The sequence below is a fragment of the Pelobates fuscus genome, chromosome 3 (genome assembly GCF_036172605.1).
Source record: "Pelobates fuscus isolate aPelFus1 chromosome 3, aPelFus1.pri, whole genome shotgun sequence".
In the NCBI taxonomy this organism is placed as follows: Eukaryota; Metazoa; Chordata; class Amphibia; order Anura; family Pelobatidae; genus Pelobates; species Pelobates fuscus.
The window spans coordinates 40,327,099-40,353,247 of NC_086319.1; positions in this window are offsets into that span (position 1 = coordinate 40,327,099).

Here is a 26,149-nt window from a genome sequence, read left to right on the forward strand (position 1 = left end):
GGGAAGAATACAATGGAAAGGGAGGGGGGAACACTATGGGATGAGGGGGGGGAATATTATGGGAGGGGTGGAAATTTTCTGGAATATACTTCTGAAAATGAGGTGCGTGTTATACGCCGGTGCATGTTATACGTCGATAAATACGGTAATCATTAATAAACTAACGGGGTTACATTATTCTTATTGCATGTTCACAAGCAAAGCCAAGGTACGAAGAATTATGAACATTTTGAGTAACCATTATCTTCTTTTCCCCCTGAAGATAATTTGTAGGAATATTCCATAGCACTGGTGATTTCAGGTCCTGAGTGTCTCTGAAAGCCAATGTCTCTTTTTGAACTGTAAGTAGCAGTCCATGAGGATACTAAAGTGAGTGATTTTCTAGAAATCTGTCTGATTGTGTCTACATTTATATCTAGGAAACTCCACAAATGTTGAGAATAAATATACCTCTCACTGTCTCTGTTTTTAAACCAAACAAGGGAGAAGACTATATTGTTATCTTTATAGACCTATCTGTCTGTATGTATTCATAAAGATTAACAATGCTTGTTAAAACATTTCTTTCTCTGAAGTTTAACACTTGCAGTGTTAGAGATTCTCACTGCATTTGCAAGTCATGTATTTATAGCTCATTTCATTGTCATGTTTCAAAACCATCAACAACAATAATAAAAAATAATAATAATGTTATCAAACTATTTGAACATAAGACACATAATTGTATTCCTCAAGTGTTCATGTATACACTGGGGTAAAGGCTATCATGTCCTAACTCAGTGGTAACTCCTTGTTATAAACTCATAATTTCTCATAGTAAATGTATTACTCTACTGCCAAAAATTAAATTTGTTTCCTTATCAAATGATTCATTATTACACTGAACAAAATTATAAACGCAACGCTTTTGCTTTTGCCCCCATTTTTCATGAGCTGAACTCAAAGATCTAAGACTTTTTCAATGTACACAAAAGGATAGGATTTTTGACTACACAGGCGAAGATGCATTTTGACCCCCCCCCCAAAAAAAATAAATAAACAATGCATCTCCACCTCTGCGTCTCGTAGCCCCCTTTTAAATTTCTTACCCCCATTAGTGTTGCATATCCACTCTCTTGAATGTCTTATCCCTTTGGCCCCTTTGTGCCTTACACCCCACTTTAGTGTGTCTCCTACAACCCCTCTGTATTTCTTACTTCCCCGACAGCCCCTTTCTGTCTCTTTCTTCCCCCCGGCCCCTATCTACCTCTCTTTTTCTCCCACATAGACATAGATACAGGCATAAATACATACATGCACAAATACACAAACATACAGACACACAACCATACAAGCACACAGACATAATTATTCAGGCACACAGTCAAAAAGATATACAGACACACAGTCATAAAAGGCACACAATCAAACAAACACAGTCATACAATCTACACATACAGGTACTTTGTCGTACAAACACAGACATACATTCATACAGACACAGGCACACACAGAAATACATACACAGACATAAAGAAACATAGAGATAGGCATATAGAGACATACATACACAATGATACAGATACATACATACACAGACAGTCACAAAGAGACATACAGACAAGGTATACAGAGACATACATACACAGACAAACAAAGAACCCTGCACACTGATACCGTGTAAATGCTCCGGCCATCCACAGTGGTGGATGCTCAGTGTCAGGTGGACATCGCTGGATCCACCAGTAAAGTCTTCAAAAGGAATAAACGCAGGCAACACTCCAATAGTAAGGATGGTATATTTATTGGTAGGTGAACCACCCCATAGAAAGTGTGACGTTTCAGCTCATGCAATAAGGCTCTGCTGAGCCGAAACGTCGCACTTTCTTTGGGGTGGTTCACCTATCAATAAATATATCATCCTTACTATTGGAGTGTTGCCTGCGTTTATTCCTTTTGAATACATACACAGACCGTCATACAGAGACATACCGACTGTATGTCTCTCCTGTGTACATACACAGACCGTCATACAGAGACATACAGACTGTATGTCTCTGTATGACGGTCTGTGTATGTACACAGGATGGCTAAAAGATAGATCCCCATCTGTCGTGCAACTTCAACAATGCTTTGAAAGCTGGGGCTCTACCGATTCCCCATGCTTGCAGGATTTTATTTAGCACGGAGCAGTATTTGCGTGGTTGACTGTAAGCATGTGTTTGTATGGAGTATGTTTGTATGATTGTAGGGGTGTGTTTGTATGTAGTGTTTGCGTTTGAATGCAGGGGTGTGTTTGTATGTTATGTTGACGTTTGTATGCAGGTGTTTATTTGTGTGTAGTGTTGGTGTTTGAATGCTGAAATATATGCACATATAGACATACACTGCCACACACGCACACACTGTGATACACATACACAAAGATACACACACTGACACACATTCAGATAGACAGACACACAGATACATACATATACAGATACACACAAACACTGACAGACATACAGATACACACATACACAATGATAGACAGACACACACACACACACACACACTGACAGACAGAGACACACACACACTGACAGACATACAGACACACACTGACAGACAGACACACACACTGACAGACATGTACACACACACACTGACAGACATATACACACACACACACTGACAGACAGACATTATTATTATTATTATTATTATTATTGCCATTTATATAGCGCCAACAGATTCCGTAGCTCTTTACAACATTTTGAGTGGGGGGATGTAACAATAAATAGGACAATTACAAGAAAACTTACAAGAACATTAGGCTGAAGAGTACCCTGCTCAAATGAGCTTACAGTCTATAGGAGGTGGGGTATTAGAAACATTAGGATAGGAAATATCAAGTAGGAGTGAAGCAGAGCTGGAGGAGAGAGCAAAGCACTGTCCCATAGGAGAGAGCAAGAGACAGGTATGTAAGGGAGAGATTACTCTGGGAGGCCATATGCTTTCCTGAAGAAATGATTGAAGACTAGGGGAGTGTCATGCCTTAACTATGGTATCCTCTTACTTCCTGGTTCCACGGAGCTTAGCCACACCCCTTTATGACACGGTCTCCCTATTTAATCCGACCGCACCAGCTGATCGACGCTGGATTATTGAACTACGTTCCGTACTCACGAACCGGCTACAACATCGTTGTGAAAGCCCTCTGTTACCGGACCGGACTGGAAGACTTCAAGTTCCCTTCACCTCTCCTCATCCACGACTAAAGCTGAACTCTCTCCATTCAGGATAACCGCCTCTGAGGAGATCTCGGGAACCAGTGTTCTATGTGCCGGAAGCTAAGTAAAACCTCTGTGATAAGCGTTGCATCTCAAAGCTGTTATTTCCTGTCTCCAAAGTCCTTCGATAAAACAAACCCGTTACAGCTAACTTCAACTCATACTTTATCTCAGTTAGCTGCATCTGTCTTGCTTCAGTTAAAGTCTATGGAACAGCTATTGTAACTTCTTATCACCTAATTCATTAATACTACTAAGAGACTCTTTCTGATTCAGTGTCTTCTAATTACTACCGTTTACTACTTAAAGCTACAGTGCCTATAATTGTGGACTTCAGTTATCGTTTACTACTTAAAGCTACAGTGCCTATAATTGTGGACTTCAGTTATCGTTTACTACTTAAAGCTACAGTGCCTGTAATTGTGGACTTCAGTTATCGTTTACTACTTAAAGCTACAGTGCCTATAATTGTGGACTTCAGTTATCGTTTACTACTTAAAGCTACAGTGCCTATAATTGTGGACTTCAGTTATCGTTTACTACTTAAAGCTACAGTGCCTATAATTGTGGACTTCAGTTATCGTTTACTAATTAAAGCTACAGTGCCTATAATTGTGGACTTCAGTTATCGTTTACTAATTAAAGCTACAGTACCTGTAATTGGACTTAAAGTCAATACCTTTTACTTTTTATAATAAATATTCAAACTATAAGAAATCTGCAGTTGTGTTCCTTCATAACAAATGTTTAGACGTGACAGGGAGAGTCTGATGGCAGTAGGCAAGTTATTCCATAGGAGAGGAGCCGCCTGTGAGAAGTCCTGCAAGCGCGAGTTGGCCGTACGGGTGCGAACAGCGGTCAGGAGGTGGTCGCGGGCAGAGCGGAGGGTACGAGGAGGGGCATACTTTTGGATCAGTGAAGAGATATAAGAGGGGCTGGAATTGTTCAGTGCTTTGAATGTATGGGTTAGCACTTTGAATTGACTCCTATAGGATACAGGGAGCCAATGTAAGGACTGGCAGAGGGGTGAGGTGTGAGAGGACCGACTGGAGAGGAAAATCAGTCTAGCTGCAGCATTCATTACAGACTGTAGCGGGGCAGTACGGCTTTTGGGGAGGCCAATAAGGAGAGGGTTACAGTAATCCATGCGGGAAATTACTAGAGCATGGACAAGCTCCTTGGTAGCATCTTGCGTAAGAAAGGGGCGGATGCGGGCTATGTTTTTGAGTTGGAACCTACAGGACTTGGCAACAAACTGGATGTGAGACTCAAAGGTGAGACCAGAGTCAAGTATGACGCCAAGACAGCGCGCTTGTAGGGATGGACTTATGTGGATAGCACTGACTTGAAGGGAGAGGGAGAGAGGAGGATCAGTATTAGGAGGAGGAAAGACAAGGAGTTCAGTTTTAGAGATGTTAAGTTTGAGAAAGAGTGACGACATCCAATCAGAGATGGAAGAGAGGCAAGCAGTGACACGTTGCAGGACAGCAGGGGAGAGGTCCGGTGAGGAGAGGTATATACACAGACAAACGTGTCATCAGCGTACAGGTGGTAGTTGAATCCAAAAGAGGCAATACGTTTTCCAAGAGAGGCAGTATAAAGAGAAAATAGAAGGGGACCAAGGACAGAGCCTTGGGGAACTCCAACTGAGACAGGGTGAGGGGAGGAGGTATCCTTGGAAAAGGAGACACTAAATGAGCGTTGGGAGAGATAGGAGGAAAACCAATAGAGGACAGAGTCACAGAGACCGAGTGATTGAAGAGTTTCAAGGAGGAGAGCATGATCAACTGTGTCAAAGGCAGCAGAGAGGTCAAGGAGAATTAATATGGAGTAGTGACCTTTGGATTTAGCGGAGATTAGGTCATTAGTCACTTTGACATATACACATATAGACATATACATACATATATATACACATATAGACATATACACACACACACACTGACAGACAGACATATACACACACACACACACTGACAGACAGACACACACACACTGACAGACACACACACTGACAGACACACACACTGACAGACATACACACACACACTGACAGACATGTACACACACACACTGACAGACATGTACACACACACACTGACAGACATATACACACACACACACACACTGACAGACAGACACACACACTGACAGACAGACATATACACACACACACACACACACTGACAGACAGACACACACACACTGACAGACAGACATATACATACACACCCTGACAGACAGACACACACACACTGACAGACAGGCACACACACTGACAGACAGACACACACACACACTGACAGACATGTACACACACACACTGACAGACATATACACACACACACGCTGACAGACAGACACACACACTGACAGACAGACATATACACACACACACACACTGACAGACAGACACACACACTGACAGACAGACATATATACACACACCCACACTGACTGACAGACAGACATATACACACACTGACAGACAGACAGACATATACACACACAGACACACTGACAGACAGGTTCAGGAGGGTGGCTTACCTGGGATCCAAAGTGCTGCCTGAGGAAGTTGGAAGTTGGAGGAGCTGGTCCTGCCCAGCCCCCCTCCTCTCTGCCTTCTCCTGTTTCTGTCTTCTTTGGAGGACATGACTTCCTCCCCTCAGATAAGAAGATGGCCGGTAATAGCTCCGCCCCTGCAGGGCGCCAGCCGCACTGTGTGCTACAGAGGGAGCAGGGATATGACACGTTCATATCCCCGCCCCCTCCACACAGTCTGCGGCACTGCAGGTTGGCGCTCGGCCACGCTACAAGAAGTTACCGGCAGGAGAGGGGAGCTGTGCGCTTACTTCCTGCCGGTCACCCCAACATTTGCGCCCCCGGGCCGGTGCGCCCTAAGGCAGCCGCCTGTGCCGCCTTATGGACGCGCCGGCCCTGGCCGAGATAATCCATCCACCTCACAGGTGTGGCATATCAAGATGCTGATTAGACAGCATGATTATTGCAAAGGCGTGCCTTAGGCTGGCCACAATAAAAGGCCACCCTTAAATGTGCAGTTTTACTGTATTGGGAGGATCTGGGTGGTCTGAAAAGCAGTCAGTATCTAGTGTGACCACCATTTGCCTCATGCAGTGCGACACATCTCCATCGCATAAAGTTGATCAGGTTGTTGATTGTGGCCAGGGTCCTCTTAATCTTTTGTTTCTACACAAATTCATCTTTTGTCATTTATTTGCAGTTTGTTGTCCCTAATTTAAAATGTGGAATATGTTTGGAGTAAATAAATGTGAGTAATGGTAAAGATACCTAGTTCCTCTGTATACAAAACTGCGTGCAAAAGCAAAATCTCACAATGCATGCAATGAATTAACTAGTACCTAAAGAGTAACGTTGAGATTAGGTCTAGGTTCCGTGCAGTGGTGAAACTAATGTAGTGAGAGCCCTGGTGCACAAAAATGTCTGCAATTAGCCCCAGCACTTCTAAAATGCATTGTGATTAGCCACGTTATTTCTAGGCAAACCTTGGGGGAACGCCTGAAGGTTTGCCTAGTTCAGTCTTTCTTAGACTTCAATACTATGGAATGTCAGGTCTACGATCAGTGCAAAAAATAACTGTATATTAACAAGGTCAAAATACAGTGTAGGACGCCACTATCACAAACAAAGTGGTGGATTTAATTACCAATTATATCCACCACTTTGTTTGTAATAGTGGCGCCCTACACTGTATTTTGACCTTGGGATTCAGCCCCAAGAATGATAAGAACACATTTAAACAATCAGGCAGTTCAAAGTCCTTGGGTATCCCCAACAAAAGGCTTCATGAAAACAGAATTAAGGTACACTGAACAAAATTATCAACGCTTTGTTTTTAAATATATATATATATTTTATACTTTTTTGAATATTTGTTTTGTACCTAGAATTACATTGCTCATCTAGTTTGGTGCATCATATTTGTTAATGGTATTTGCCCAAAGCTTTACAGGATATTTTGTACATACCAATAAAACCCTTCCCACGATATTTCAATGCTTGTGGACCTTGGGTAAAATAGGTTATACATTTTAAGCTATTTTCTGAAATATATCTCTTGACTTTTACATGATCTATACTAATAACTTCTGATATTTGTAATTTAGCCATAGTCTAATTTATTAAAGAATTAAAAGAAACTTCTCTGCCAGAAACTTTATGGCGTTACGGTTCCTGGATTTCATCTCTAAAAATACATTATATCCTTAAACATTTCAGATACAATTATCTATATGTAAATGTGTAATACTGTAATATCTAGGTTTATGCCAGAGGCTGGCTGACTCACTGGCACCCAGGGGCGAAATTCTTTTAGGACCGGCCGCAGCGGGCCGGCCCTTTAAATGCTGCAGCCGCCGAGCGCTCTGTAAAGAGCCTTCAGACGGCTGCAGCTGCTTTTCCCTCCCTCCCCTCCCCTGTAGCGTGGCCGAGCTGCTCTCCGTTCCGCGGTGCCCGGCCAGAGTGATAGGAAGGTGCACACTGAGTGATTACACTGAGATTAAAAAGAGGGTAGGGGGGAGAGTAAGAAGAGGGGAGGGGGGGAGTAAGAAGAGGGGAGGTGGGAAGAGTAAGAAGAGGGGGGGAGAGTAAGAAGAGGGGAGGGGGGAGTAGGTAAAAGGGAGGGGGGTAAGAAGAGGGGAGGGGGAGTAAGAGGGGAGTAAGAAGAGAGGGAGAGTAAGAGGGGAGTAAGAAGAGGGGGGGAGTAAGAGGAGGGGGGAGTAAGAAGAGGGGAGGGGGAGAGTAAGAAGAGGGGAGGGGGGAGAGTAAGAAGAGGGGATAGGGGAGTAAGAAGAGGGGAGGGGGAGTAAGAAGAGGGGAGGGGGGAGAGTAAGAAGAAGGGGGGAGGGGGGAGTAAGAAGAGGGGAGGGGGAGTAAGAAGAGGGGAGGGGGGAGTAAGAAGAGGGGAGGGGGGAGTAAGAGGGGAGGGGGGAGTAAGAAGAGGCGAGGGGGGAGTAAGAAGAGGGAAGAGAGGGAGTAAGAAGAGGGGATAATAAGAGGGGGGAGTAAGAAGAGGGGAGGGGGGAGTGTAAGAAAAAGAGGGGGGAAGAAGAGGGGGAGGGGAGTAAGAAGAGGGGGAGGGGGGACTAAGAAGGAGGGGAGATAAGAAAAAGAGGGGGGGAAGAAGAAGAAGGGGGAGTAAGAAAAAGAGGGGGGAGTAAGAAGAAGAAGATGAGGGAGTAAGAAAAAGAGGGGGGAGTAAGAAGAAGAAGGGGTGGAGAGTAAGACGAAGAAGGGGTAAGAAGAAAAAGGGGGGGTAAGAAGAGGGGGGAGTAAGAAGAAGGGGGAAGTAAGAAGGAGGGGAGACAAGAAAAAGAGGGGGGAAGAAGAGGGGGAGGGGAGTAAGAAGAGGGGGTGGGGGGAGTAAGAAGGAGAGGAGATAAGAAAAGGGGGGGAAGAAGAAGAAGGGGGGAGTAAGAAAAAGAGGGGGGAGTAAGAAGAAAAATGAGGGAGTAAGAAAAAGAGGGGGGAGTAAGAAGAAGAAGGGGTGGAGAGTAAGACGAAGAAGGGGTAAGAAGAAGAAGGGAGGGTAAGAAGAGGGGGGAGTAAGAAGAAGGGGGAAGTAAGAAGGAGGGGAGACAAGAAAAAGAGGGGAGTAAGAAGAAGAAGGGGGAGTAAGAAAAAGAATGGGGAGTAAAAAGTACAAGAGTGGGGAGTAATTAGAAGAAGGGGGTAAGAAAAAGAGGGGGGTAAGAAGAAGAAGGGGGAGTAAGAAGAAGAGGGGGGAGTAAGAAGAAGAAGAGGGGGTAAGAAGAAGAAGGGGGAGTAAGAAGAAGTAGGAGGGTTAAGAAGAAGAAGGGGGGAGTAAGAAGAAGAAGAGGGGGTAAAAAGAAGTGGGGAGTAATAAGAAGAAGGGGGTAAGAAGAACAAGGGGGGAAGTAAGAAGAACACAGGGAGGAGGGGGGTAAGAAGAACACGGGGGGTGAGGAGAACACACAGAGGGAGGAGTGAAGGAACACAGGGAGGGTGGAGGGGGGATGAGAAGAGCACAGGGAGGGTGGGTGAGTGTGAGAAGAGACCGCTAGGGGAGGGTGGGGGAGAGGAGAGACCACTCTAAGCTCTAAGGGACAGAAGGGACAGCGCTATAGGACAGGGGGCAAGACAGGGAGCTCTTTCACACTACGCGCACACACACGCACACACACACAATGCATCCCTATACATACACAGAAACACACAATGCATCCCTATATATACACAGAAACACAACATGCTTCCCTTACTCACAGAGGAACACACAATGCATCCATTACACACACACACAATGCAACCCTTACACACAAAGACAATGCATCATTTGCACACATACACAGAAACATACAATGCAAACCCTTACACACACATGCAAACACACACACTGTTTTTCTTACATACACACAGAAACACAATGCATCTCTTACACTCAATGCACACACATACAGACACACACCTTGCATCCCTTATGCATACAAACACAGTGTATTGTCGCGAACCCGAAATTTTCGGTTCGCGAATGGCGAACGCGAACTTCCGCAAATGTTCGCGACCCGCGCGAACCGCCATTGACTTCAATGGGCAGGCGAATTTTAAAACCAACAGGGACTCTTTCTAGCCACAAAAGTGATGGAAAAGTTGTTTCAAGGGGACTAACACCTGGACTGTGGCATGCCGGAGGAGGATCCATGGCAAAACTCCCATGGAAAATTACACAGTTGATGCAGAGTCTGCTTTTAATCCATAAAGGGCAGAAATCACCTAACATTGACACCTGTCCTCAAAGCCCCTGATACACACTGACACAGAGCAGAATAGAGACTGTTCCCCGTCCTCAGAGACCATGATACACACTGACACAGAGCAGAATAGAGACTGTTACCCCTACATAGGGTCACTTGGCAGATATGGCGGGGTCGTGGGAGGGGGAGGATGACTTTCACCTCTTCCCCTGTTAGATTCCCGTTGTGCTGTGACATCACCCTTATACGCTGTGTAAAGCATACTATTTAATTTGATCAGCATGGCCACTTGAGTTTTTATAGTTTTCACGCTACTTGTAGTTTATATATGGTTCACAAAAATCAAACAAACGATAAAGTAAACATGTAAGGATTCAGAATATTCTTTCAAACCCTTACACATTGTGTGTACGTATTTTTTGTCTTAAGTTTGTGGCTTTAAAGAGGTTCATGTTGTTTCTATGATGTGCATAACATGTTCTTGTAAATGTTTGTTAAATTTTTCCTGGAATTGTAATTTTTCAATCTGAATAAAGATAGTCAAATCCCTGATACACACTGACACAGAGCAGAATAGGGACTGTTCCCCCTACATAGGGTCACTTGGCAGATATGGATTGACACCTATCCTAATGATCCCTGATACACACTGACACAGAGCAGAATAGAGACTGTTCCCCCTACATAGGGTCACTTGGCAGATATGGATTGACACCTGTCCTCAAAACCCCTGATACACACTGACACAGAGCAGAATAGGGACTGTTCCCCCTACATAGGGTCACTTGGCAGATATGGATTGACACCTATCCTAATGATCCCTGATACACACTGACACAGAGCAGAATAGAGACTGTTCCCCCTACATAGGGTCACTTGGCAGATATGGATTGACACCTGACCTCAAAACCCCTGATAGACACTGACACAGAGCAGAATAGGGACTGTTCCTCCTACATAGGGTCACGTGGCAGATATGGATTGACACCTGTCCTCAAAACCCCTGATACACACTGACACAGAGCAGAATAGAGACTGTTCCCTGTCCACAGAGACCATGATACACACTGACACAGAGCAGAATAGAGACTGTTCCCCCTACATAGGGTCACTTGGCAGGTATGGATTGACAACTGTTCTCAAAACCCCTGATACACACTGACACAGAGCAGAATAGAGACTGTTCCCTGTCCACAGAGACCATGATACACACTGACACAGAGCAGAATAGAGACTGTTCCCCCTACATAGGGTCACTTGGCAGGTATGGATTGACACCTGTCCTCAAAGCCCCTGATACACACTGACACAGAGCATAATAGAGACTGTTCCCTGTCCACAGAGACCATGATACACACTGACACAGAGCAGAATAGAGACTGTTCCCCGTCCACAGAGACCATGATACACACTGACACAGAGCAGAATAGAGACTGTCCCCCCTACATAGGGTCACTTGGCAGGTATGGATTGACACCTGTCCTCAAAGCCCCTGATACACACTGACACAGAGCAGAATAGAGACTGTTCCCTGTCCACAGAGACTATGATACACACTGACACAGAGCAGAATAGAGACTGTTCACCGTCCACAGAGACCATGATACACACTGACACAGAGCAGAATAGAGACTGTTCCCCGTCCACAGAGACCATGATACACACTGACACAGAGCAGAATAGGGACTGTTCCCCCTACATAGGGTCACTTGGCAGGTATGGATTGACACCTGTCCTCAAAGCCCCTGATACACACTGACACAGAGCAGAATAGAGACTGTTCCCTGTCCACAGAGTCCATGATACACACTGACACAGAGCAGAATAGAGACTGTTCCCCGTCCACAGAGACCATGATACACACTGACACAGAGCAGAATAGAGACTGTTCCCTGTCCACAGAGTCCATGATACACACTGACACAGAGCAGAATAGAGACTGTTCCCCGTCCACAGAGACCATGATACACACTGACACAGAGCAGAATAGAGACTGTTCCCCGTCCACAGAGACCATGATACACACTGACACAGAGCAGAATAGGGACTGTTACCCCTACATAGGGTCACTTGGCAGGTATGGATTGACACCTGTCCTCAAAGCCCATGATACACACTGGGGGGAGCTACTGTCCTCCCCAACCCCTGCGCGTGGGTGGGGCCATAAATCACAATGGGGGGACCTACTGTCCTCCCCCCCTTGGCCCCCACCCCTGCGCGGTGGGTGGGGGCCATAAATCACAATGGGGGGGCCTACTTTCCTCCCCCCTGGCCCCCATCCCTGCGCGGTGGGTGGGGGGCATAAATCACAATGGGATGGACCTACTGATAGGAGTGGAGTATTGTTCATATCAGTTTAATACCTTCCGCGTCTCCTATCAGTGGACATGTATATGGCAGCCATTTTAGGAACCGCACACCTGGGACCCGAGCAAGGTCACCTCTTTCAACAGGCGACATGATTTGGCCCTGTAAAACTATCCTGGATATTCTCTACAATTTCTATGGATATGGCATTGATTTATGTAACAGGGAGATGGAAGAAGATGCTTGGTCGGTCCTCTTACTTGAAATTTGGGGCACTGCGCGGGCAAGCTAATGTTCCACCAGATAGGAGTGGTGAGTTTAGTATTGTTCATATCAGTTTAATACCTTCCGCGTCTCCTATCAGAGGACATGTATATGGCAGCCATTTTAGGAACCGCACACCTGGGACCCGAGCAAGGTCACCTCTTTCAACAGGCGACATGATTTGGCCCTGTCAAACTATCCTGGATATTCTCTACAATTTCTATGGATATGGCATTGATTTATGTAACAGGGAGATGGAAGAAGATGCTTGGTCGGTCCTCTTACTTGAAATTTGGGGCACTGCGCGGGCAAGCTAATGTGCCACCAGATAGGAGTGGTGAGTTTAGTATTGTTCATATCAGTTTAATACCTTCCGCGTCTCCTATCAGTGGACGTGTAAATGGCAGAGATTTTTAATTGTTGAATCACCTCCCCTTTTTAGGCCAAGGTGGGAAGATGCTTAGACCACTGGTATATTGGTGCCATCTTGGAGGATTTTTTTTTGGTTTGGTTTTTGAAGCCACAGTGCTGCACCAGTGGGCCTAAAAATTAGGCATGTACACATGCCTGAAAAATTTGGTATTGTTGCAGCCGCTGCTGTAGCAGCAGCCAGAAAAATTGATGTTTGTTTCACAGGCAGAAAGTGCCCTAAAACATGGCGGCTTGAACCCTAGTTGGTGGCGGATAAGTCACGCAAGTCAAACGTCATTCAGAGCTAAAATACAGCAGCGTGTGGACCATTTTTAGCCCAAGGCAGCTCATCTCATCAGGCCTTTTTTAATCGAATGTATCAACCAGTGTCAGTCCCTTCGGGATCCATCCCTCATTCATCTTAATAAAGGTGAGGTAATCTATACTTTTTTGACCTAGGCGTCTTCTCTTCTCAGTGACAATACCTCCTGCTGCACTGAAGGTCCTTTCTGACAGGACACTTGAAGCGGGGCAGGCCAGAAGTTCTATCGCAAATTGGGATAGCTCAGGCCACAGGTCAAGCCTGCACACCCAGTAGTCAAGGGGTTCATCGCTCCTCAGATATCTGCAGTTAAGGCGAGGTAGTCTGCTACCTGTCGGTCGAGTCGCTCTCTGAGGGTGGATCCCGAAGGGCTGTGGTGATGCATAGAAACATAGAAACATAGAAACATAGAATGTGACGGCAGATAAGAACCATTCGGCCCATCTAGTCTGCCCAGTTTTCTAAATACTTTCATTAGTCCCTGGCCTTATCTTATAGTTAGGATAGCCTTATGCCTATCCCACGCATGCTTAAACTCCTTTACTGTGTTAACCTCTACCACTTCAGCTGGAAGGCTATTCCATGCATCCACTACCCTCTCAGTAAAGTAATACTTCCTGATATTATTTTTAAACCTTTGTCCCTCTAATTTAAGACTATGTCCTCTTGTTGTGGTAGTTTTTCTTCTTTTAAATATAGTCTCCTCCTTTACTGTGTTGATTCCCTTTATGTATTTAAATGTTTCTATCATATCCCCCCTGTCTCGTCTTTCCTCCATGCTATACATGTTAAGATCCTTTAACCTTTCTTGGTAAGTTTTATCCTGCAATCCATGAACCAGTTTAGTAGCCCTTCTTTGAACTCTCTCTAAGGTATCAATATCCTTCTGAAGATAGGGTCTCCAGTACTGTGTACAGTACTCCAAGTGAGGTCTCACCAGTGTTCTGTACAATGGCATGAGCACTTCCCTCTTTCTACTGCTAATACCTCTCCCTATACAACCAAGCATTCTGCTAGCATTTCCTGCTGCTCTATTACATTGTCTGCCTACCTTTAAGTCATCAGAAATAATCACCCCTAAATCCCTTTCCTCAGATGTTGAGGTTAGGACTCTATCAAATATTCTGTACTCTGCCCTTGGGTTTTTACGTCCAAGATGCATTATCTTGCACTTATCCACATTAAATGTCAGTTGCCACAACTCTGACCATTTTTCTAGTCTACCTAAATCATTTTCCATTTGGCTTATCCCTCCTGGAACATCAACCCTGTTACATATCTTAGTATCATCCGCAAAAAGACACACCTTACCATCAAGACCTTCTGCAATATCACTAATAAAAATATTAAAGAGAATGGGTCCAAGTACAGATCCCTGAGGTACCCCACTGGTGACAAGCCCAAGCTTTGAATATACTCCATTGACTACAACCCTCTGTTTCCTGTCACTCAGCCACTGCCTTACCCATTCAACAATATTGGAATCCAAACTCAAAGATTGTAGTTTGTTGATAAGCCTTCTATGTGCAACAGTGTCAAAAGCCTTACTGAAATCGAGGTAAGCAATGTCTACTGCACCACCCTGATCTATAATTTTAGTTACCCAATCAAAAAAATCAATAAGATTAGTTTGGCATGATCTCCCTGAAGTAAACCCATGTTGTCTCTGATCTTGAAATCCGTGTGTTTTTAGATGTTCAACAATCCTATCCTTCACTTTCCCCACTACTGAAGTTAGGCTTACTGGCCTATAGTTGCCCGACTCCTCCCTATTACCTTTCTTGTGAATGGGCACAACATTCGCTAACTTCCAATCTTCTGGGACTACTCCTGTTATCAATGATTGGTTAAATAAATCTGTTAATGGTTTTGCTAGTACACCACTAAGCTCTTTTAATAGCTTTGGGTGTATTCCATCAGGTCCCATTGACTTATTTGTCTTTACTTTTGACAGTTGAAATAGAACCTCTTCCTCTGTAAACTCACGTGTAATAAATGACTCATTTATCCTTTTTCTTAACTGAGGTCCCTTTCCTTCATTTTCATCTGTAAATACCGAACAAAAATATTCATTGAGGCAGTCAGCTAGACCTTTATCCTCATCTACATACCTTCCTTCTTTTGTTTTTAATCTAACTAATCCTTGTTTTACTTTTCTTTTCTCATTTATGTATCTAAAAAGGTTTTGTCCCCCTTTTTTACTGACTGTGCTATTTTCTCTTCTGTGTGTGATTTGGAAGCTCTTATAACTTGCTTAGCCTCTTTCTGCCTAATCTTATAGGTCATTCTGTCTTCCTCACTCTGGGTTTTTTTATAATTACTAAATGCTAACTTTTTGTTTTTTACTATCTTGGCTACATCTGTGGAGTACCACAGTGGTTTCTTGAATTTTTTGCTTTTACTGACAAGCCTAATGCAATTTTCTGTTGCCTTCAGTAGTGCAACTTTTAAATAATCCCATTTCTTTTGGACTCCATTTAAATTGCTCCAGTCTGATAATGACTCCTTTACACATATTCTAATTTTGGAAAAGTCTGTTTTTCTAAAGTCTAAAACTTTTGTTTTTGTGTGGTGTGACTCAGTCACTGTTCTTATATTAAACCACACTGACTGATGATCACTGGATCCTAAACTTTCACCTACAGTAATATCTGATACCAAATCTCCATTTGTTAACACTAAATCTAGTATGGCCTCTTTACGAGTTGGCTCCTCAACGACTTGTTTTAGAGACAATCCCAGTAGGGAGTTTAGAATATGTGTGCTCCTGGCACAAGTAGCTATTTTTGTTTTCCAATTTATATCAGGAAGATTAAAGTCACCCATGATGATAACTTCCCCCTTCATTGTCATTTTAGCTATTTCTTCAACTAGTAGATTATCTAACTCTTCAATTTGTCCTGGGGGCCTATAAATCACACCTACACGAGTTACTGTGTGATTACCAAATTCTAACGTAACCCAAACTGACTCTATGTTCGCCTCACTAACCTTTATTAGACTAGATTTTATGCTATTCTTTACATACAGGGCCACCCCTCCCCCTTTCTTGCCTTCCCTGTCTTTTCTATATAAAGAGTACCCTGGTATTGCTATGTCCCAGTCATTTTTCTCATTATACCATGTCTCAGTAACAGCGACTAAATCTACACTATCAGTTGCCATTATTGCCACAAGTTCATGGATCTTATTCCCTAAACTGCGAGCATTTGTAGACATGACTCTAAGCTTATCATTTTTTAACACACTTGCTACAGGCACCTTCTGTCCTTGTTTTGGGGGACAATTGGATTGATGTTTTATCACCCTTTTGCCCCCCCCTCCTAGTTTAAATACATCCTAGCAAAACCTCTGAACTGCTCACTGAGAACATTTGTTCCCTTTTGAGAAAGATGCAAACCATCTTTTTTGTACAGTTTATTTCCATTCCAAACAGAGCTACCATGAGCAATAAAGCCAAATCCTTGCTCCCGACACCATTCACCAAGCCACAAGTTAAAGTCCCTAATACGCATCCGCCTGTCATTCTGAGTGTTATGCACAGGCAGAACTTCAGAGAATGACAATGTGGAAGCAACCTGCCGTATATCATTGGCAAAAACACTAAAAACTTCCTTAACCTCTGAAACCTCATTGCAAGCCAAGTCATTTGTCCCTAAATGGACAAGTACATCCAATTCCCCTTCCTGCTTTGCTTGCTTAACAATATTACCGATACGTCTCCTGTCTCTGTGAGCAGTAGCTCCGGGAAGACACCTCACAAGACCACCATTGTCCATCTCCACACCTCTTATGATGGAATCCCCCACCAACAACTGCTTTCTATTAGGCCTCACCAAGCCTCTCTGCACAACACCACTAGCCTCAGTGCCTCTCTGCACAACACCACTAGCCTCAATGCCTCTCTTCACAACACCACTAGCCTCAGTGCCCCTCTTCACAACACCACTAGCCTCAGTGCCTCTCTTCACAACACCACTAGCTTCAGTGCCTCTCTGCACAACACCACTAGCCTCAGTGCCTCTCTGCACAACACCACTAGCTCAGTGCCTCTCTGCACAACACCACTAGCCTCAGTGCCTCTCTGCACAACACCACTAGCCTCAGTGCCTCTCTGCACAACACCACTAGCCTCAGTGCCTCTCTGCACAACACCACTAGCCTCAGTGCCTCTCTGCACAACACCACTAGCCTCAGTGCCTCTCTGCGCAACACCACTAGCCTCAGTGCCTCTCTGCACAACACCACTAGCCTCAGTGCCTCTCTGCACAACACCACTAGCCTCAGTGCCTCTCTGCACAACACCACTAGCCTCAGTGCCTCTCTGCACAACACCACTAGCCTCAGTGCCTCTCTGCACAACACCACTAGCCTCAGTGCCTCTCTGCACAACACCACTAGCCTCAGTGCCTCTCTGCACAACACCACTAGCCTCAGTGCCTCTCTGCACAACACCACTAGCCTCAGTGCCTCTCTGCACAACACCACTAGCCTCAGTGCCTCTCTGCACAACACCACTAGCCTCAGTGCCTCTCTGCACAACACCACTAGCCTCAGTGCCTCTCTGCACAACACCACTACACTCTGAAAGTGCAGAAAATGAATTATGTAGAGCAACAGACTGTGCAATATGCCTTTTATCCACAACTCCAAGTCTACCAGATCCTACAGTAATCCATCTGCCATTCCTAGTATTACTCTGCGGCAGTGGCTTTGCAGCAGTTCCAGCCTGAGTTTGTTTACCAGATAATTTACAAATCTCAGACTTCAAAAATACAATCTCCTGCCGCAAAATAGAGAACTGTCTACAGATTAGACAACAACCAAATCTCCAAAAAGTGGAACGTGAAACAAATGCAAAGCAACTATTACACTGAACTAAGTCTGCCATTCCTGCCAGGTGAATAATTGAAATCAAACAACCCTTTTTATTTATCCTCCTGAATACCTCGGATTACCTCCAGCTTATCTCCAGAATATCTCCAACCACACACACACTTAGAAGCAACACTTAGATGAAGCAACCAAGCTCTATTAGCCAAGCTAATGACATAGGACTTAAAAAGGTCCGCATGTCCTCCATCAACAACATGTCTTTAAAGCGTCCTGTCCTTGCCGGCGTGGTCGTGGGAGGAGGAGGAGGATGACTTCCACCTCTCCCCCTGTTAGATTCCCGATGTGCTGTGACATCACCCTTATACGCTGTGTAAAGCATACTTTTTAATTTATTTTGCAAATGCTGCATCCTTTCCGACTTGTTGTAATTCGGTAACATTTCCGCCACTTTCTGCTTATACCGGGGGTCTAGTAGCGTGGACACCCAGTACAGGTCATTCTCCTTCAGCCTTTTTATACGAGGGTCCCTCAACAGGCAGGACAGCATGAAAGACCCCATTTGCACAAGGTTGGATGCCGAGCTACTCATTTCCCGTTCCTCCTCCTCACTGATGTCATTGAAGGTATGTTCTTCCCCCCAGCCACGTACAACACCACGGGTACCAGATAGGTGACAACGAGCACCCTGGGATGCCTGTTGTGTTTGGTCTTGCTCCTCCTCCTCCTCCTCAAAGCTACAATCCTCCTCTGACTCCTCTTCCTCACAATCCTCTTCCAGCGTTGCCGCAGGTCCAGCAAGCGATGCTGATAAGGCTGTTTCTGGTGGTGATGGTGACCACAACTCTTCCTCTTCCTCTTCACGCTCATCTACAGCCTGATCCAGCACTCTTCGCAGGGCATGCTCCAGGAAGAAAACAAATGGTATGATGTCGCTGATGGTGCCTTCGTTGCGACTGACTAGGTTTGTCACCTCCTCAAAAGGACGCATGAGCCTACAGGCATTGCGCATGATCGTCCAGTAACGTGGCAAAAAAATTCCCAGCTCCCCAGAGGCTGTCCTAGCACCCCGGTCATACAAATATTAATTAACAGCTTTTTCTTGTCGGAGCAGGCAGTCGAACATTAGGAGTGTTGAATTCCAACGTGTAGGGCTGTCACAAATCAAGCGCCTCACTAGCATGTTGTTTCACCGCTGGATATCGGCAAAGTGAGCCATGGCCGTGTAGGAACGCCTGAAATAGCCACACACCTTCCTGGCCTGCTTCAGGACGTCCTGTAAGCCTGTGTACTTATGCACAAAGCGTTGTACGATCAGATTACACACATGTGCCATGCACGGCACATGTGTCAACTTGCCCAACTTCAATGCCGCTATCAAATTTGTTTCCGTTGTCACACACCACTTTGCCGATATCCAGTTGCTGTGGAGTCAGCCACTTTTCCACCTGTGCGTTCAGGGCGGACAGGAGTGCTTGTCCGGTGTGACTCTCTGCTTTCAAGCAAGTCAAACCCAAGACGGCGTGACACTGCCGTATCCGGGATGTGGAATAGTACCTGGGGAGCTGGGGGGGTGCCGTTGATGTGGAGCAAGACGCAGCAGCACAAGAGGACTCAGCCGAGGAGGTTATGGAAGAGGATGGAGTAGGAGGAGTAGAGGAGGTGGCAGGAGGACTGCCTGCAAGTCGTGGCGGTGTCACCAACTCCTCTGCAATGCCACGCATTCCTTGCTTGTCAGCCGTCAGCAGGTTTACCCAATGCGCAGTGTAGGTGATATACCTGCCCTGACCATGCTTTGCAGACCAGGTATCAGTGGTCAGATGGACCCTTGCCCCAACACTGTGTGCCAGACATGCCATGACTTCCTTTTGCACATCGAGTACAATTTGGGGATTGCCTTTTGTGAAAAAAAATTCCGGCCGGGTACCTTCCACTGCGGTGTCCCAATAGCTACAAATTTTTTGAACGCCTCAGACTCAACCAGATTGTATGGTAAAAGCTGGCGGGCTAATAGTTCAGACAAGCCAGCTGTCAGACGCTGGGCAAGGGGGTGACTTGGTGACATTGGCTTCTTACGCTCAAACATGTCCATGACAGACACATGACTGTGGGCAGATGAGCGGGAACTGCTCAAGGCAGGAGACGGAGTGGCGGATGGTTGAGAGGGGGCAAGAAGGACAGCAGTGGTTGACGTGGCTGAAGATGCTAGACCAGGAGGAGGATGGCGGCTTAGAGTAGGCGTGCTGCTTGTACTCATGTGTTGATCCCATAGGCGTTTGTGATGTGAGATCATGTGCCTACGCAAAGCAGTTGTACCTAGGTGGGTGTTGGACCTCCCACGACTCAGTTTCCTTTGGCACAGGTTGCAAATGGCATCGCTGTTGTCAGAGGCAGACACACAAAAAAATGCCACACTGCTGAGCTCTGCAATGACGGCATTCTGGTGGTGGACACAGCATGCGTTGATTGGCGTGCTGTCAGGCTGACCCCGGGTGCCAATGCATGCTGTCTGACTGTGCCACTAGCTCCTTGCGACGACCCCCCCCTGCTTCCAACTCGTCTCCTCCTCCTCTCTGTCTCCCCATCTGAACTTTCGCCCTGTTCTTCTTCTTGCCGAGCGGGCACCCACGTGACATCCATGGACGCATCGTCATCATCAACCGCTTCGCTTGTATCTGACAACTCAGAAAAGGAAGCAGCAGTGGGTACAACATCATCATCATCACACACCGTACCTCCATGTGTTTAATGCTGCCTGCCTGAGACATATCCCTGTTATCTACATCCTCTAGCAATAATGGTTGCGCATCACTCATTTCTTCAAACGGGTGTGTGAATAACTCCTCTGACATACCAAGTAAAGCGGCTGTGGTGCTAGTTTTGGTGGTGGTGGCAGGCGGGTGAGTGGTATCTTGAGAGGTGCCTGAAGCTAAGCTGGAGGAGGATGGTGCATCAAGGTTCCGAGCGGAGGCTGTACAAGATTGGGTGTCCTGTGTTAGCCAGTCAACTATGTCCTCAGAACTTTTCAAGTTCAGGGTACGTGGCTTCTGAAAACTGGGCATTATTCTAGGGCAAACGGGAATCACAGCACCACGACCACGACGGCCCCTGCGGGGTGGCCTGCCTCTGCCTGTCATTTTTTGGGGGATTAGTGGTACTATGCGTGCAAGCTACTGTGAGACCAGATATGATAGGCAATGTGAACTGTAACAGTTCTGCAGAGCACACACTGTAGGCCTGACACACACGCTTGAAGACAAGTAACTGCTATTCAATCTATAACATTGAAAAACTAATTTTGGTTTTAAAAGCACGCTATAGAGACACCAGATATGATTGGCAATGTGCACTGGAACAGTTCTGGAGAGCACACGCTGAAGGAAGGACTGACAGAGCCGCTTGAAGGACACTGACTGGCTGCTATTAGCTTACACTAGAAACCTTTTTTCTTTGTAAAAGCACGCTATAGAGACACCAGATATGATTGGCAATGTGCACTTGAACAGTTCTGCAGAGCACACACTGTTTGCCTGACAGAGCCGCTTGAAGACAAGTAACTGCTATTCAATCTATAACAGTGAAAAACAATTTTGGTTTTAAAAGCACGCTATAGAGACACCAGATATGATTGGCAATGTGCACTGGAACAGTTCTGCAGAGCACACACTGTAGGCCTGACACACCCGCTTGAAGACAAGTAACTGCTATTCAATCTATAACAGTGAAAAACAAATTTTGGTTTTAAAAGCACGCTATAGAGACACCAGATATGATTGGCAATGTGCACTGGAACAGTTCTGGAGAGCACACGCTGAAGGAAGGACTGACAGAGCCGCTTGAAGGACACTGACTGGCTGCTATTAGCTTACACTAGAAACCTTTTTTCTTTGTAAAAGCACGCTATAGAGACACCAGATATGATTGGCAACTGTCAAAGCACGCTGGCAGTGTTGTGCAGGGCACACGCTGAAGGAAGGCCTGACAGAGCCGCTTGAAGGACACTGACTGGCTGCTATTAGCTTACACTGGAAACCTTTTTTCTTTGTAAAAGCACGCTAAAGAGACACCAGATATGATTGTCAACTGTCAAAGCACGCTGGCACAGGTCTGCAGAGCACACGCTGAAGTAGGCCTGACACCCAGACGCTTGCAGACAACTAACTGCTCTTCTATTACAGTGAAAAAAAATTATTTATTTTAAATCTAAAGCTTAAGCTATTGTAAAAACAGAAATGAGTGGTGGCACTGGGCAAGAGGGCACAGTATCCACTGTGAACCTCACACAGAAGCTGGCAGGCAGGCAACTGCTCTTCTATTACAGTGGAAACAAAATTTTGGTTTTAAAAGCACGCTATAGAGACACCAGATATGATTGGCAACCGTCAAAGTACGCTGGCAGGGTTGTGCAGGGCACACGCTGAAGGAAGGCCTGACAGAGCCGCTTGAAGGACACTGACTGGCTGCTATTAGCTTACACTGGAAACCTTTTTTCTTTGTAAAAGCACGCTAAAGAGACACCAGATATGATTGGCAACTGTCAAAGCACGCTGGCAGTGTTGTGCAGGGCACACGCTGAAGGAAGGACTGACAGAGCCGCTTGAAGGACACTGACTGGCTGCTATTAGCTTACACTGGAAACCTTTTTTCTTTGTAAAAGCACGCTAAAGAGACACCAGATATGATTGGCAACTGTCAAAGCACGCTGGCACAGGTCTGCAGAGCACACGCTGAAGTAGGCCTGACACCCAGACGCTTGCAGACAACTAACTGCTCTTCTATTACAGTGAATTTTTTTTATTTATTTTAAATCTAAAGCTTAAGCTATTGTAAAAACAGATATGAGTGGTGGAACTGGGCAAGAGGGCACAGTATCCACTGTGAACCTCACACAGAAGCTGGCAGGCAGGCAGGCAACTGCTCTTCTATTACAGTGGAAACAAAATTTTGGTTTTAAAAGCACGCTATAGAGACACCAGATATGATTGGCAACTGTCAAAGTACGCTGGCAGGGTTGTGCAGGGCACACGCTGAAGGAAGGCCTGACAGAGCCGCTTGAAGGACACTGACTGGCTGCTATTAGCTTACACTGGAAACCTTTTTTCTTTGTAAAAGCACGCTAAAGAGACACCAGATATGATTGGCAACTGTCAAAGCACGCTGGCAGTGTTGTGCAGGGCACACGCTGAAGGAAGGCCTGACAGAGCCGCTTGAAGGACACTGACTGGCTGCTATTAGCTTACACTGGAAACCTTTTTTCTTTGTAAAAGCACGCTGAAGAGACACCAGATATGATTGGCAACTGTCAAAGCACGCTGGCACAGGTCTGCAGAGCACACGCTGAAGTAGGCCTGACACACAGACGCTTGCAGACAACTAACTGCTCTTCTATTACAGTGAAAAAAAATGATTTATTTTATATATAAAGCTTAAGCTATTGTAAAAACAGATATGAGTGGTGGCACTGGGCAAGAGGGCACAGTATCCACTGTGAACCTCACACAGAAGCTGGCAGGCAGGCAACTGCTCTTTTATTACAGTGGAAACAAAATTTTGGTTTTAAAAGCACGCTATAGAGACACCAGATATGAGTGGCAACTGTCAAAGTACGCTGGCAGGGTTGTGCAGGGCACACGCTGAAGGAAGGCCTGACAGTGCCGCTTGAAGGACACTGACTGGCTGCTATTAGCTTACACTGGAAACCTTTTTTCTTTGTAAAAGCACGCTAAAGAGACACCAGATATGATTGGCAACTGTCAAAGCACGCTGGCAGTGTTGTGCAGGGCACACGCTGAAGGAAGGCCTGACAGAGCCGCTTGAACGACACTGACTGGCTGCTATTAGCTTACACTGGAAACCTTTTTTCTTTGTAAAAGCACGCTAAAGAGACACCAGATATGATTGGCAACTGTCAAAGCACGCTGGCACAGGTCTGCAGAGCACACGCTGAAGTAGGCCTGACACCCAGACGCTTGCAGACAACTAACTGCTCTTCTATTACAGTGAAAAAAAATTATTTCTTTTAAATCTAAAGCTTAACCTATTGTAAAAACAGATATGAGTGGTGGCACTGACTGTGCAAATGGGCAAGGCATCCAACCTGACACAGAAGCTGGCAGGCAGGCAACTGCTCTTCTATTACAGTGAAAAAAAATATTTCTTTTAAATCTAAAGCTTAACCTATTGTAAAAACAGATATGAGTGGTGGCACTGACTGTGCAAATGGGCAAGGCATCCAACCTGACACAGAAGCTGGCAGGCAGGCAACTGCTCTTCTATTACAGTGAAAAAAAAATATTTCTTTTAAATCTAAAGCTTAACCTATTGTGACCCCAGATATGAGTGGTGGCACTGGGCAAGTGGGCACAGTATCCAATGTGAACCTCACACAGAAGCTGGCAGGCAGGCACCTGCAATTACATTACACAGGAAAAAAGAAACTAAGCATGCAGCTTCAGAATGAATCGAAAATGGATGCTAGGAGGGAGGTTGGAGGGTGTGGAAGGGAGGGAGTGCTGCTGATTGGCTGGAATGTGTCTGCTGACCGAGAGGCACAGGGTCAAAGTTTGCCCAATGATGACGAATAGGGGGCGGATCGAACTGCGCATGTGTCCGCCCGCCGTGGCGAACGCGAACACGCTAAGTTCGCCGGGAACTGTTTGCCGGCGGACAGTTCGGTACATCACTACACACAATGCATCCCTTACACACAACCAGAAACACATAATACATCCCTTATACACAAATACACACTGCTTCTACTACACACAAACACACTGCATCACCTGCACAAACTGGTATCCCTATACACTACATACCATAAGCACACATATTAGATCCTCTACAATAACACATAACACATCCCCTACACACTCCACTCCCTGTGAGCGAACTCATGGGTGGGTGGAACATATAGGTGGACTTATGAGTGGGCCTTATGGGCATACTCACCGTCAGGCACTGGGGCCCAGACCTTGAGCTGCGTAAGAGGCCCCCCAAAAATGGAGCTGCTTCCAATTCTCCCATAGAAACATAGAAACATAGAAACATAGAATGTGACGGCAGATAAGAACCATTCGGCCCATCTAGTCTGCCCAGTTTTCTAAATACTTTCATTAGTCCCTGGCCTTATCTTATAGTTAGGATAGCCTTATGCCTATCCCACGCATGCTTAAACTCCTTTACTGTGTTAACCTCTACCACTTCAGCTGGAAGGCTATTCCATGCATCCACTACCCTCTCAGTAAAGTAATACTTCCTGATATTATTTTTAAACCTTTGTCCCTCTAATTTAAGACTATGTCCTCTTGTTGTGGTAGTTTTTCTTCTTTTAAATATAGTCTCCTCCTTTACTGTGTTAATTCCCTTTATGTATTTAAATGTTTCTATCATATCCCCCCTGTCTCGTCTTTCCTCCAAGCTATACATGTTAAGATCCTTTAACCTTTCCTGGTAAGTTTTATCCTGCAATCCATGAACCAGTTTAGTAGCCCTTCTTTGAACTCTCTCTAAGGTATCAATATCCTTCTGAAGATAGGGTCTCCAGTACTGTGTACAGTACTCCAAGTGAGGTCTCACCAGTGTTCTGTACAATGGCATGAGCACTTCCCTCTTTCTACTGCTAATACCTCTCCCTATACAACCAAGCATTCTGCTAGCATTTCCTGCTGCTCTATTACATTGTCTGCCTACCTTTAAGTCATCAGAAATAATCACCCCTAAATCCCTTTCCTCAGATGTTGAGGATAGGACTCTATCAAATATTTTGTACTGTACCCTTGGGTTTTTACGTCCAAGATGCATTATCTTGCACTTATCCACATTAAATGTCAGTTGCCACAACTCTGACCATTTTTCTAGTTTACCTAAATCATTTTCCATTTGGCTTATCCCTCCTGGAACATCAACCCTGTTACATATCTTAGTATCATCCGCAAAAAGACACACCTTACCATCAAGACCTTCTGCAATATCACTAATAAAAATATTAAAGAGAATGGGTCCAAGTA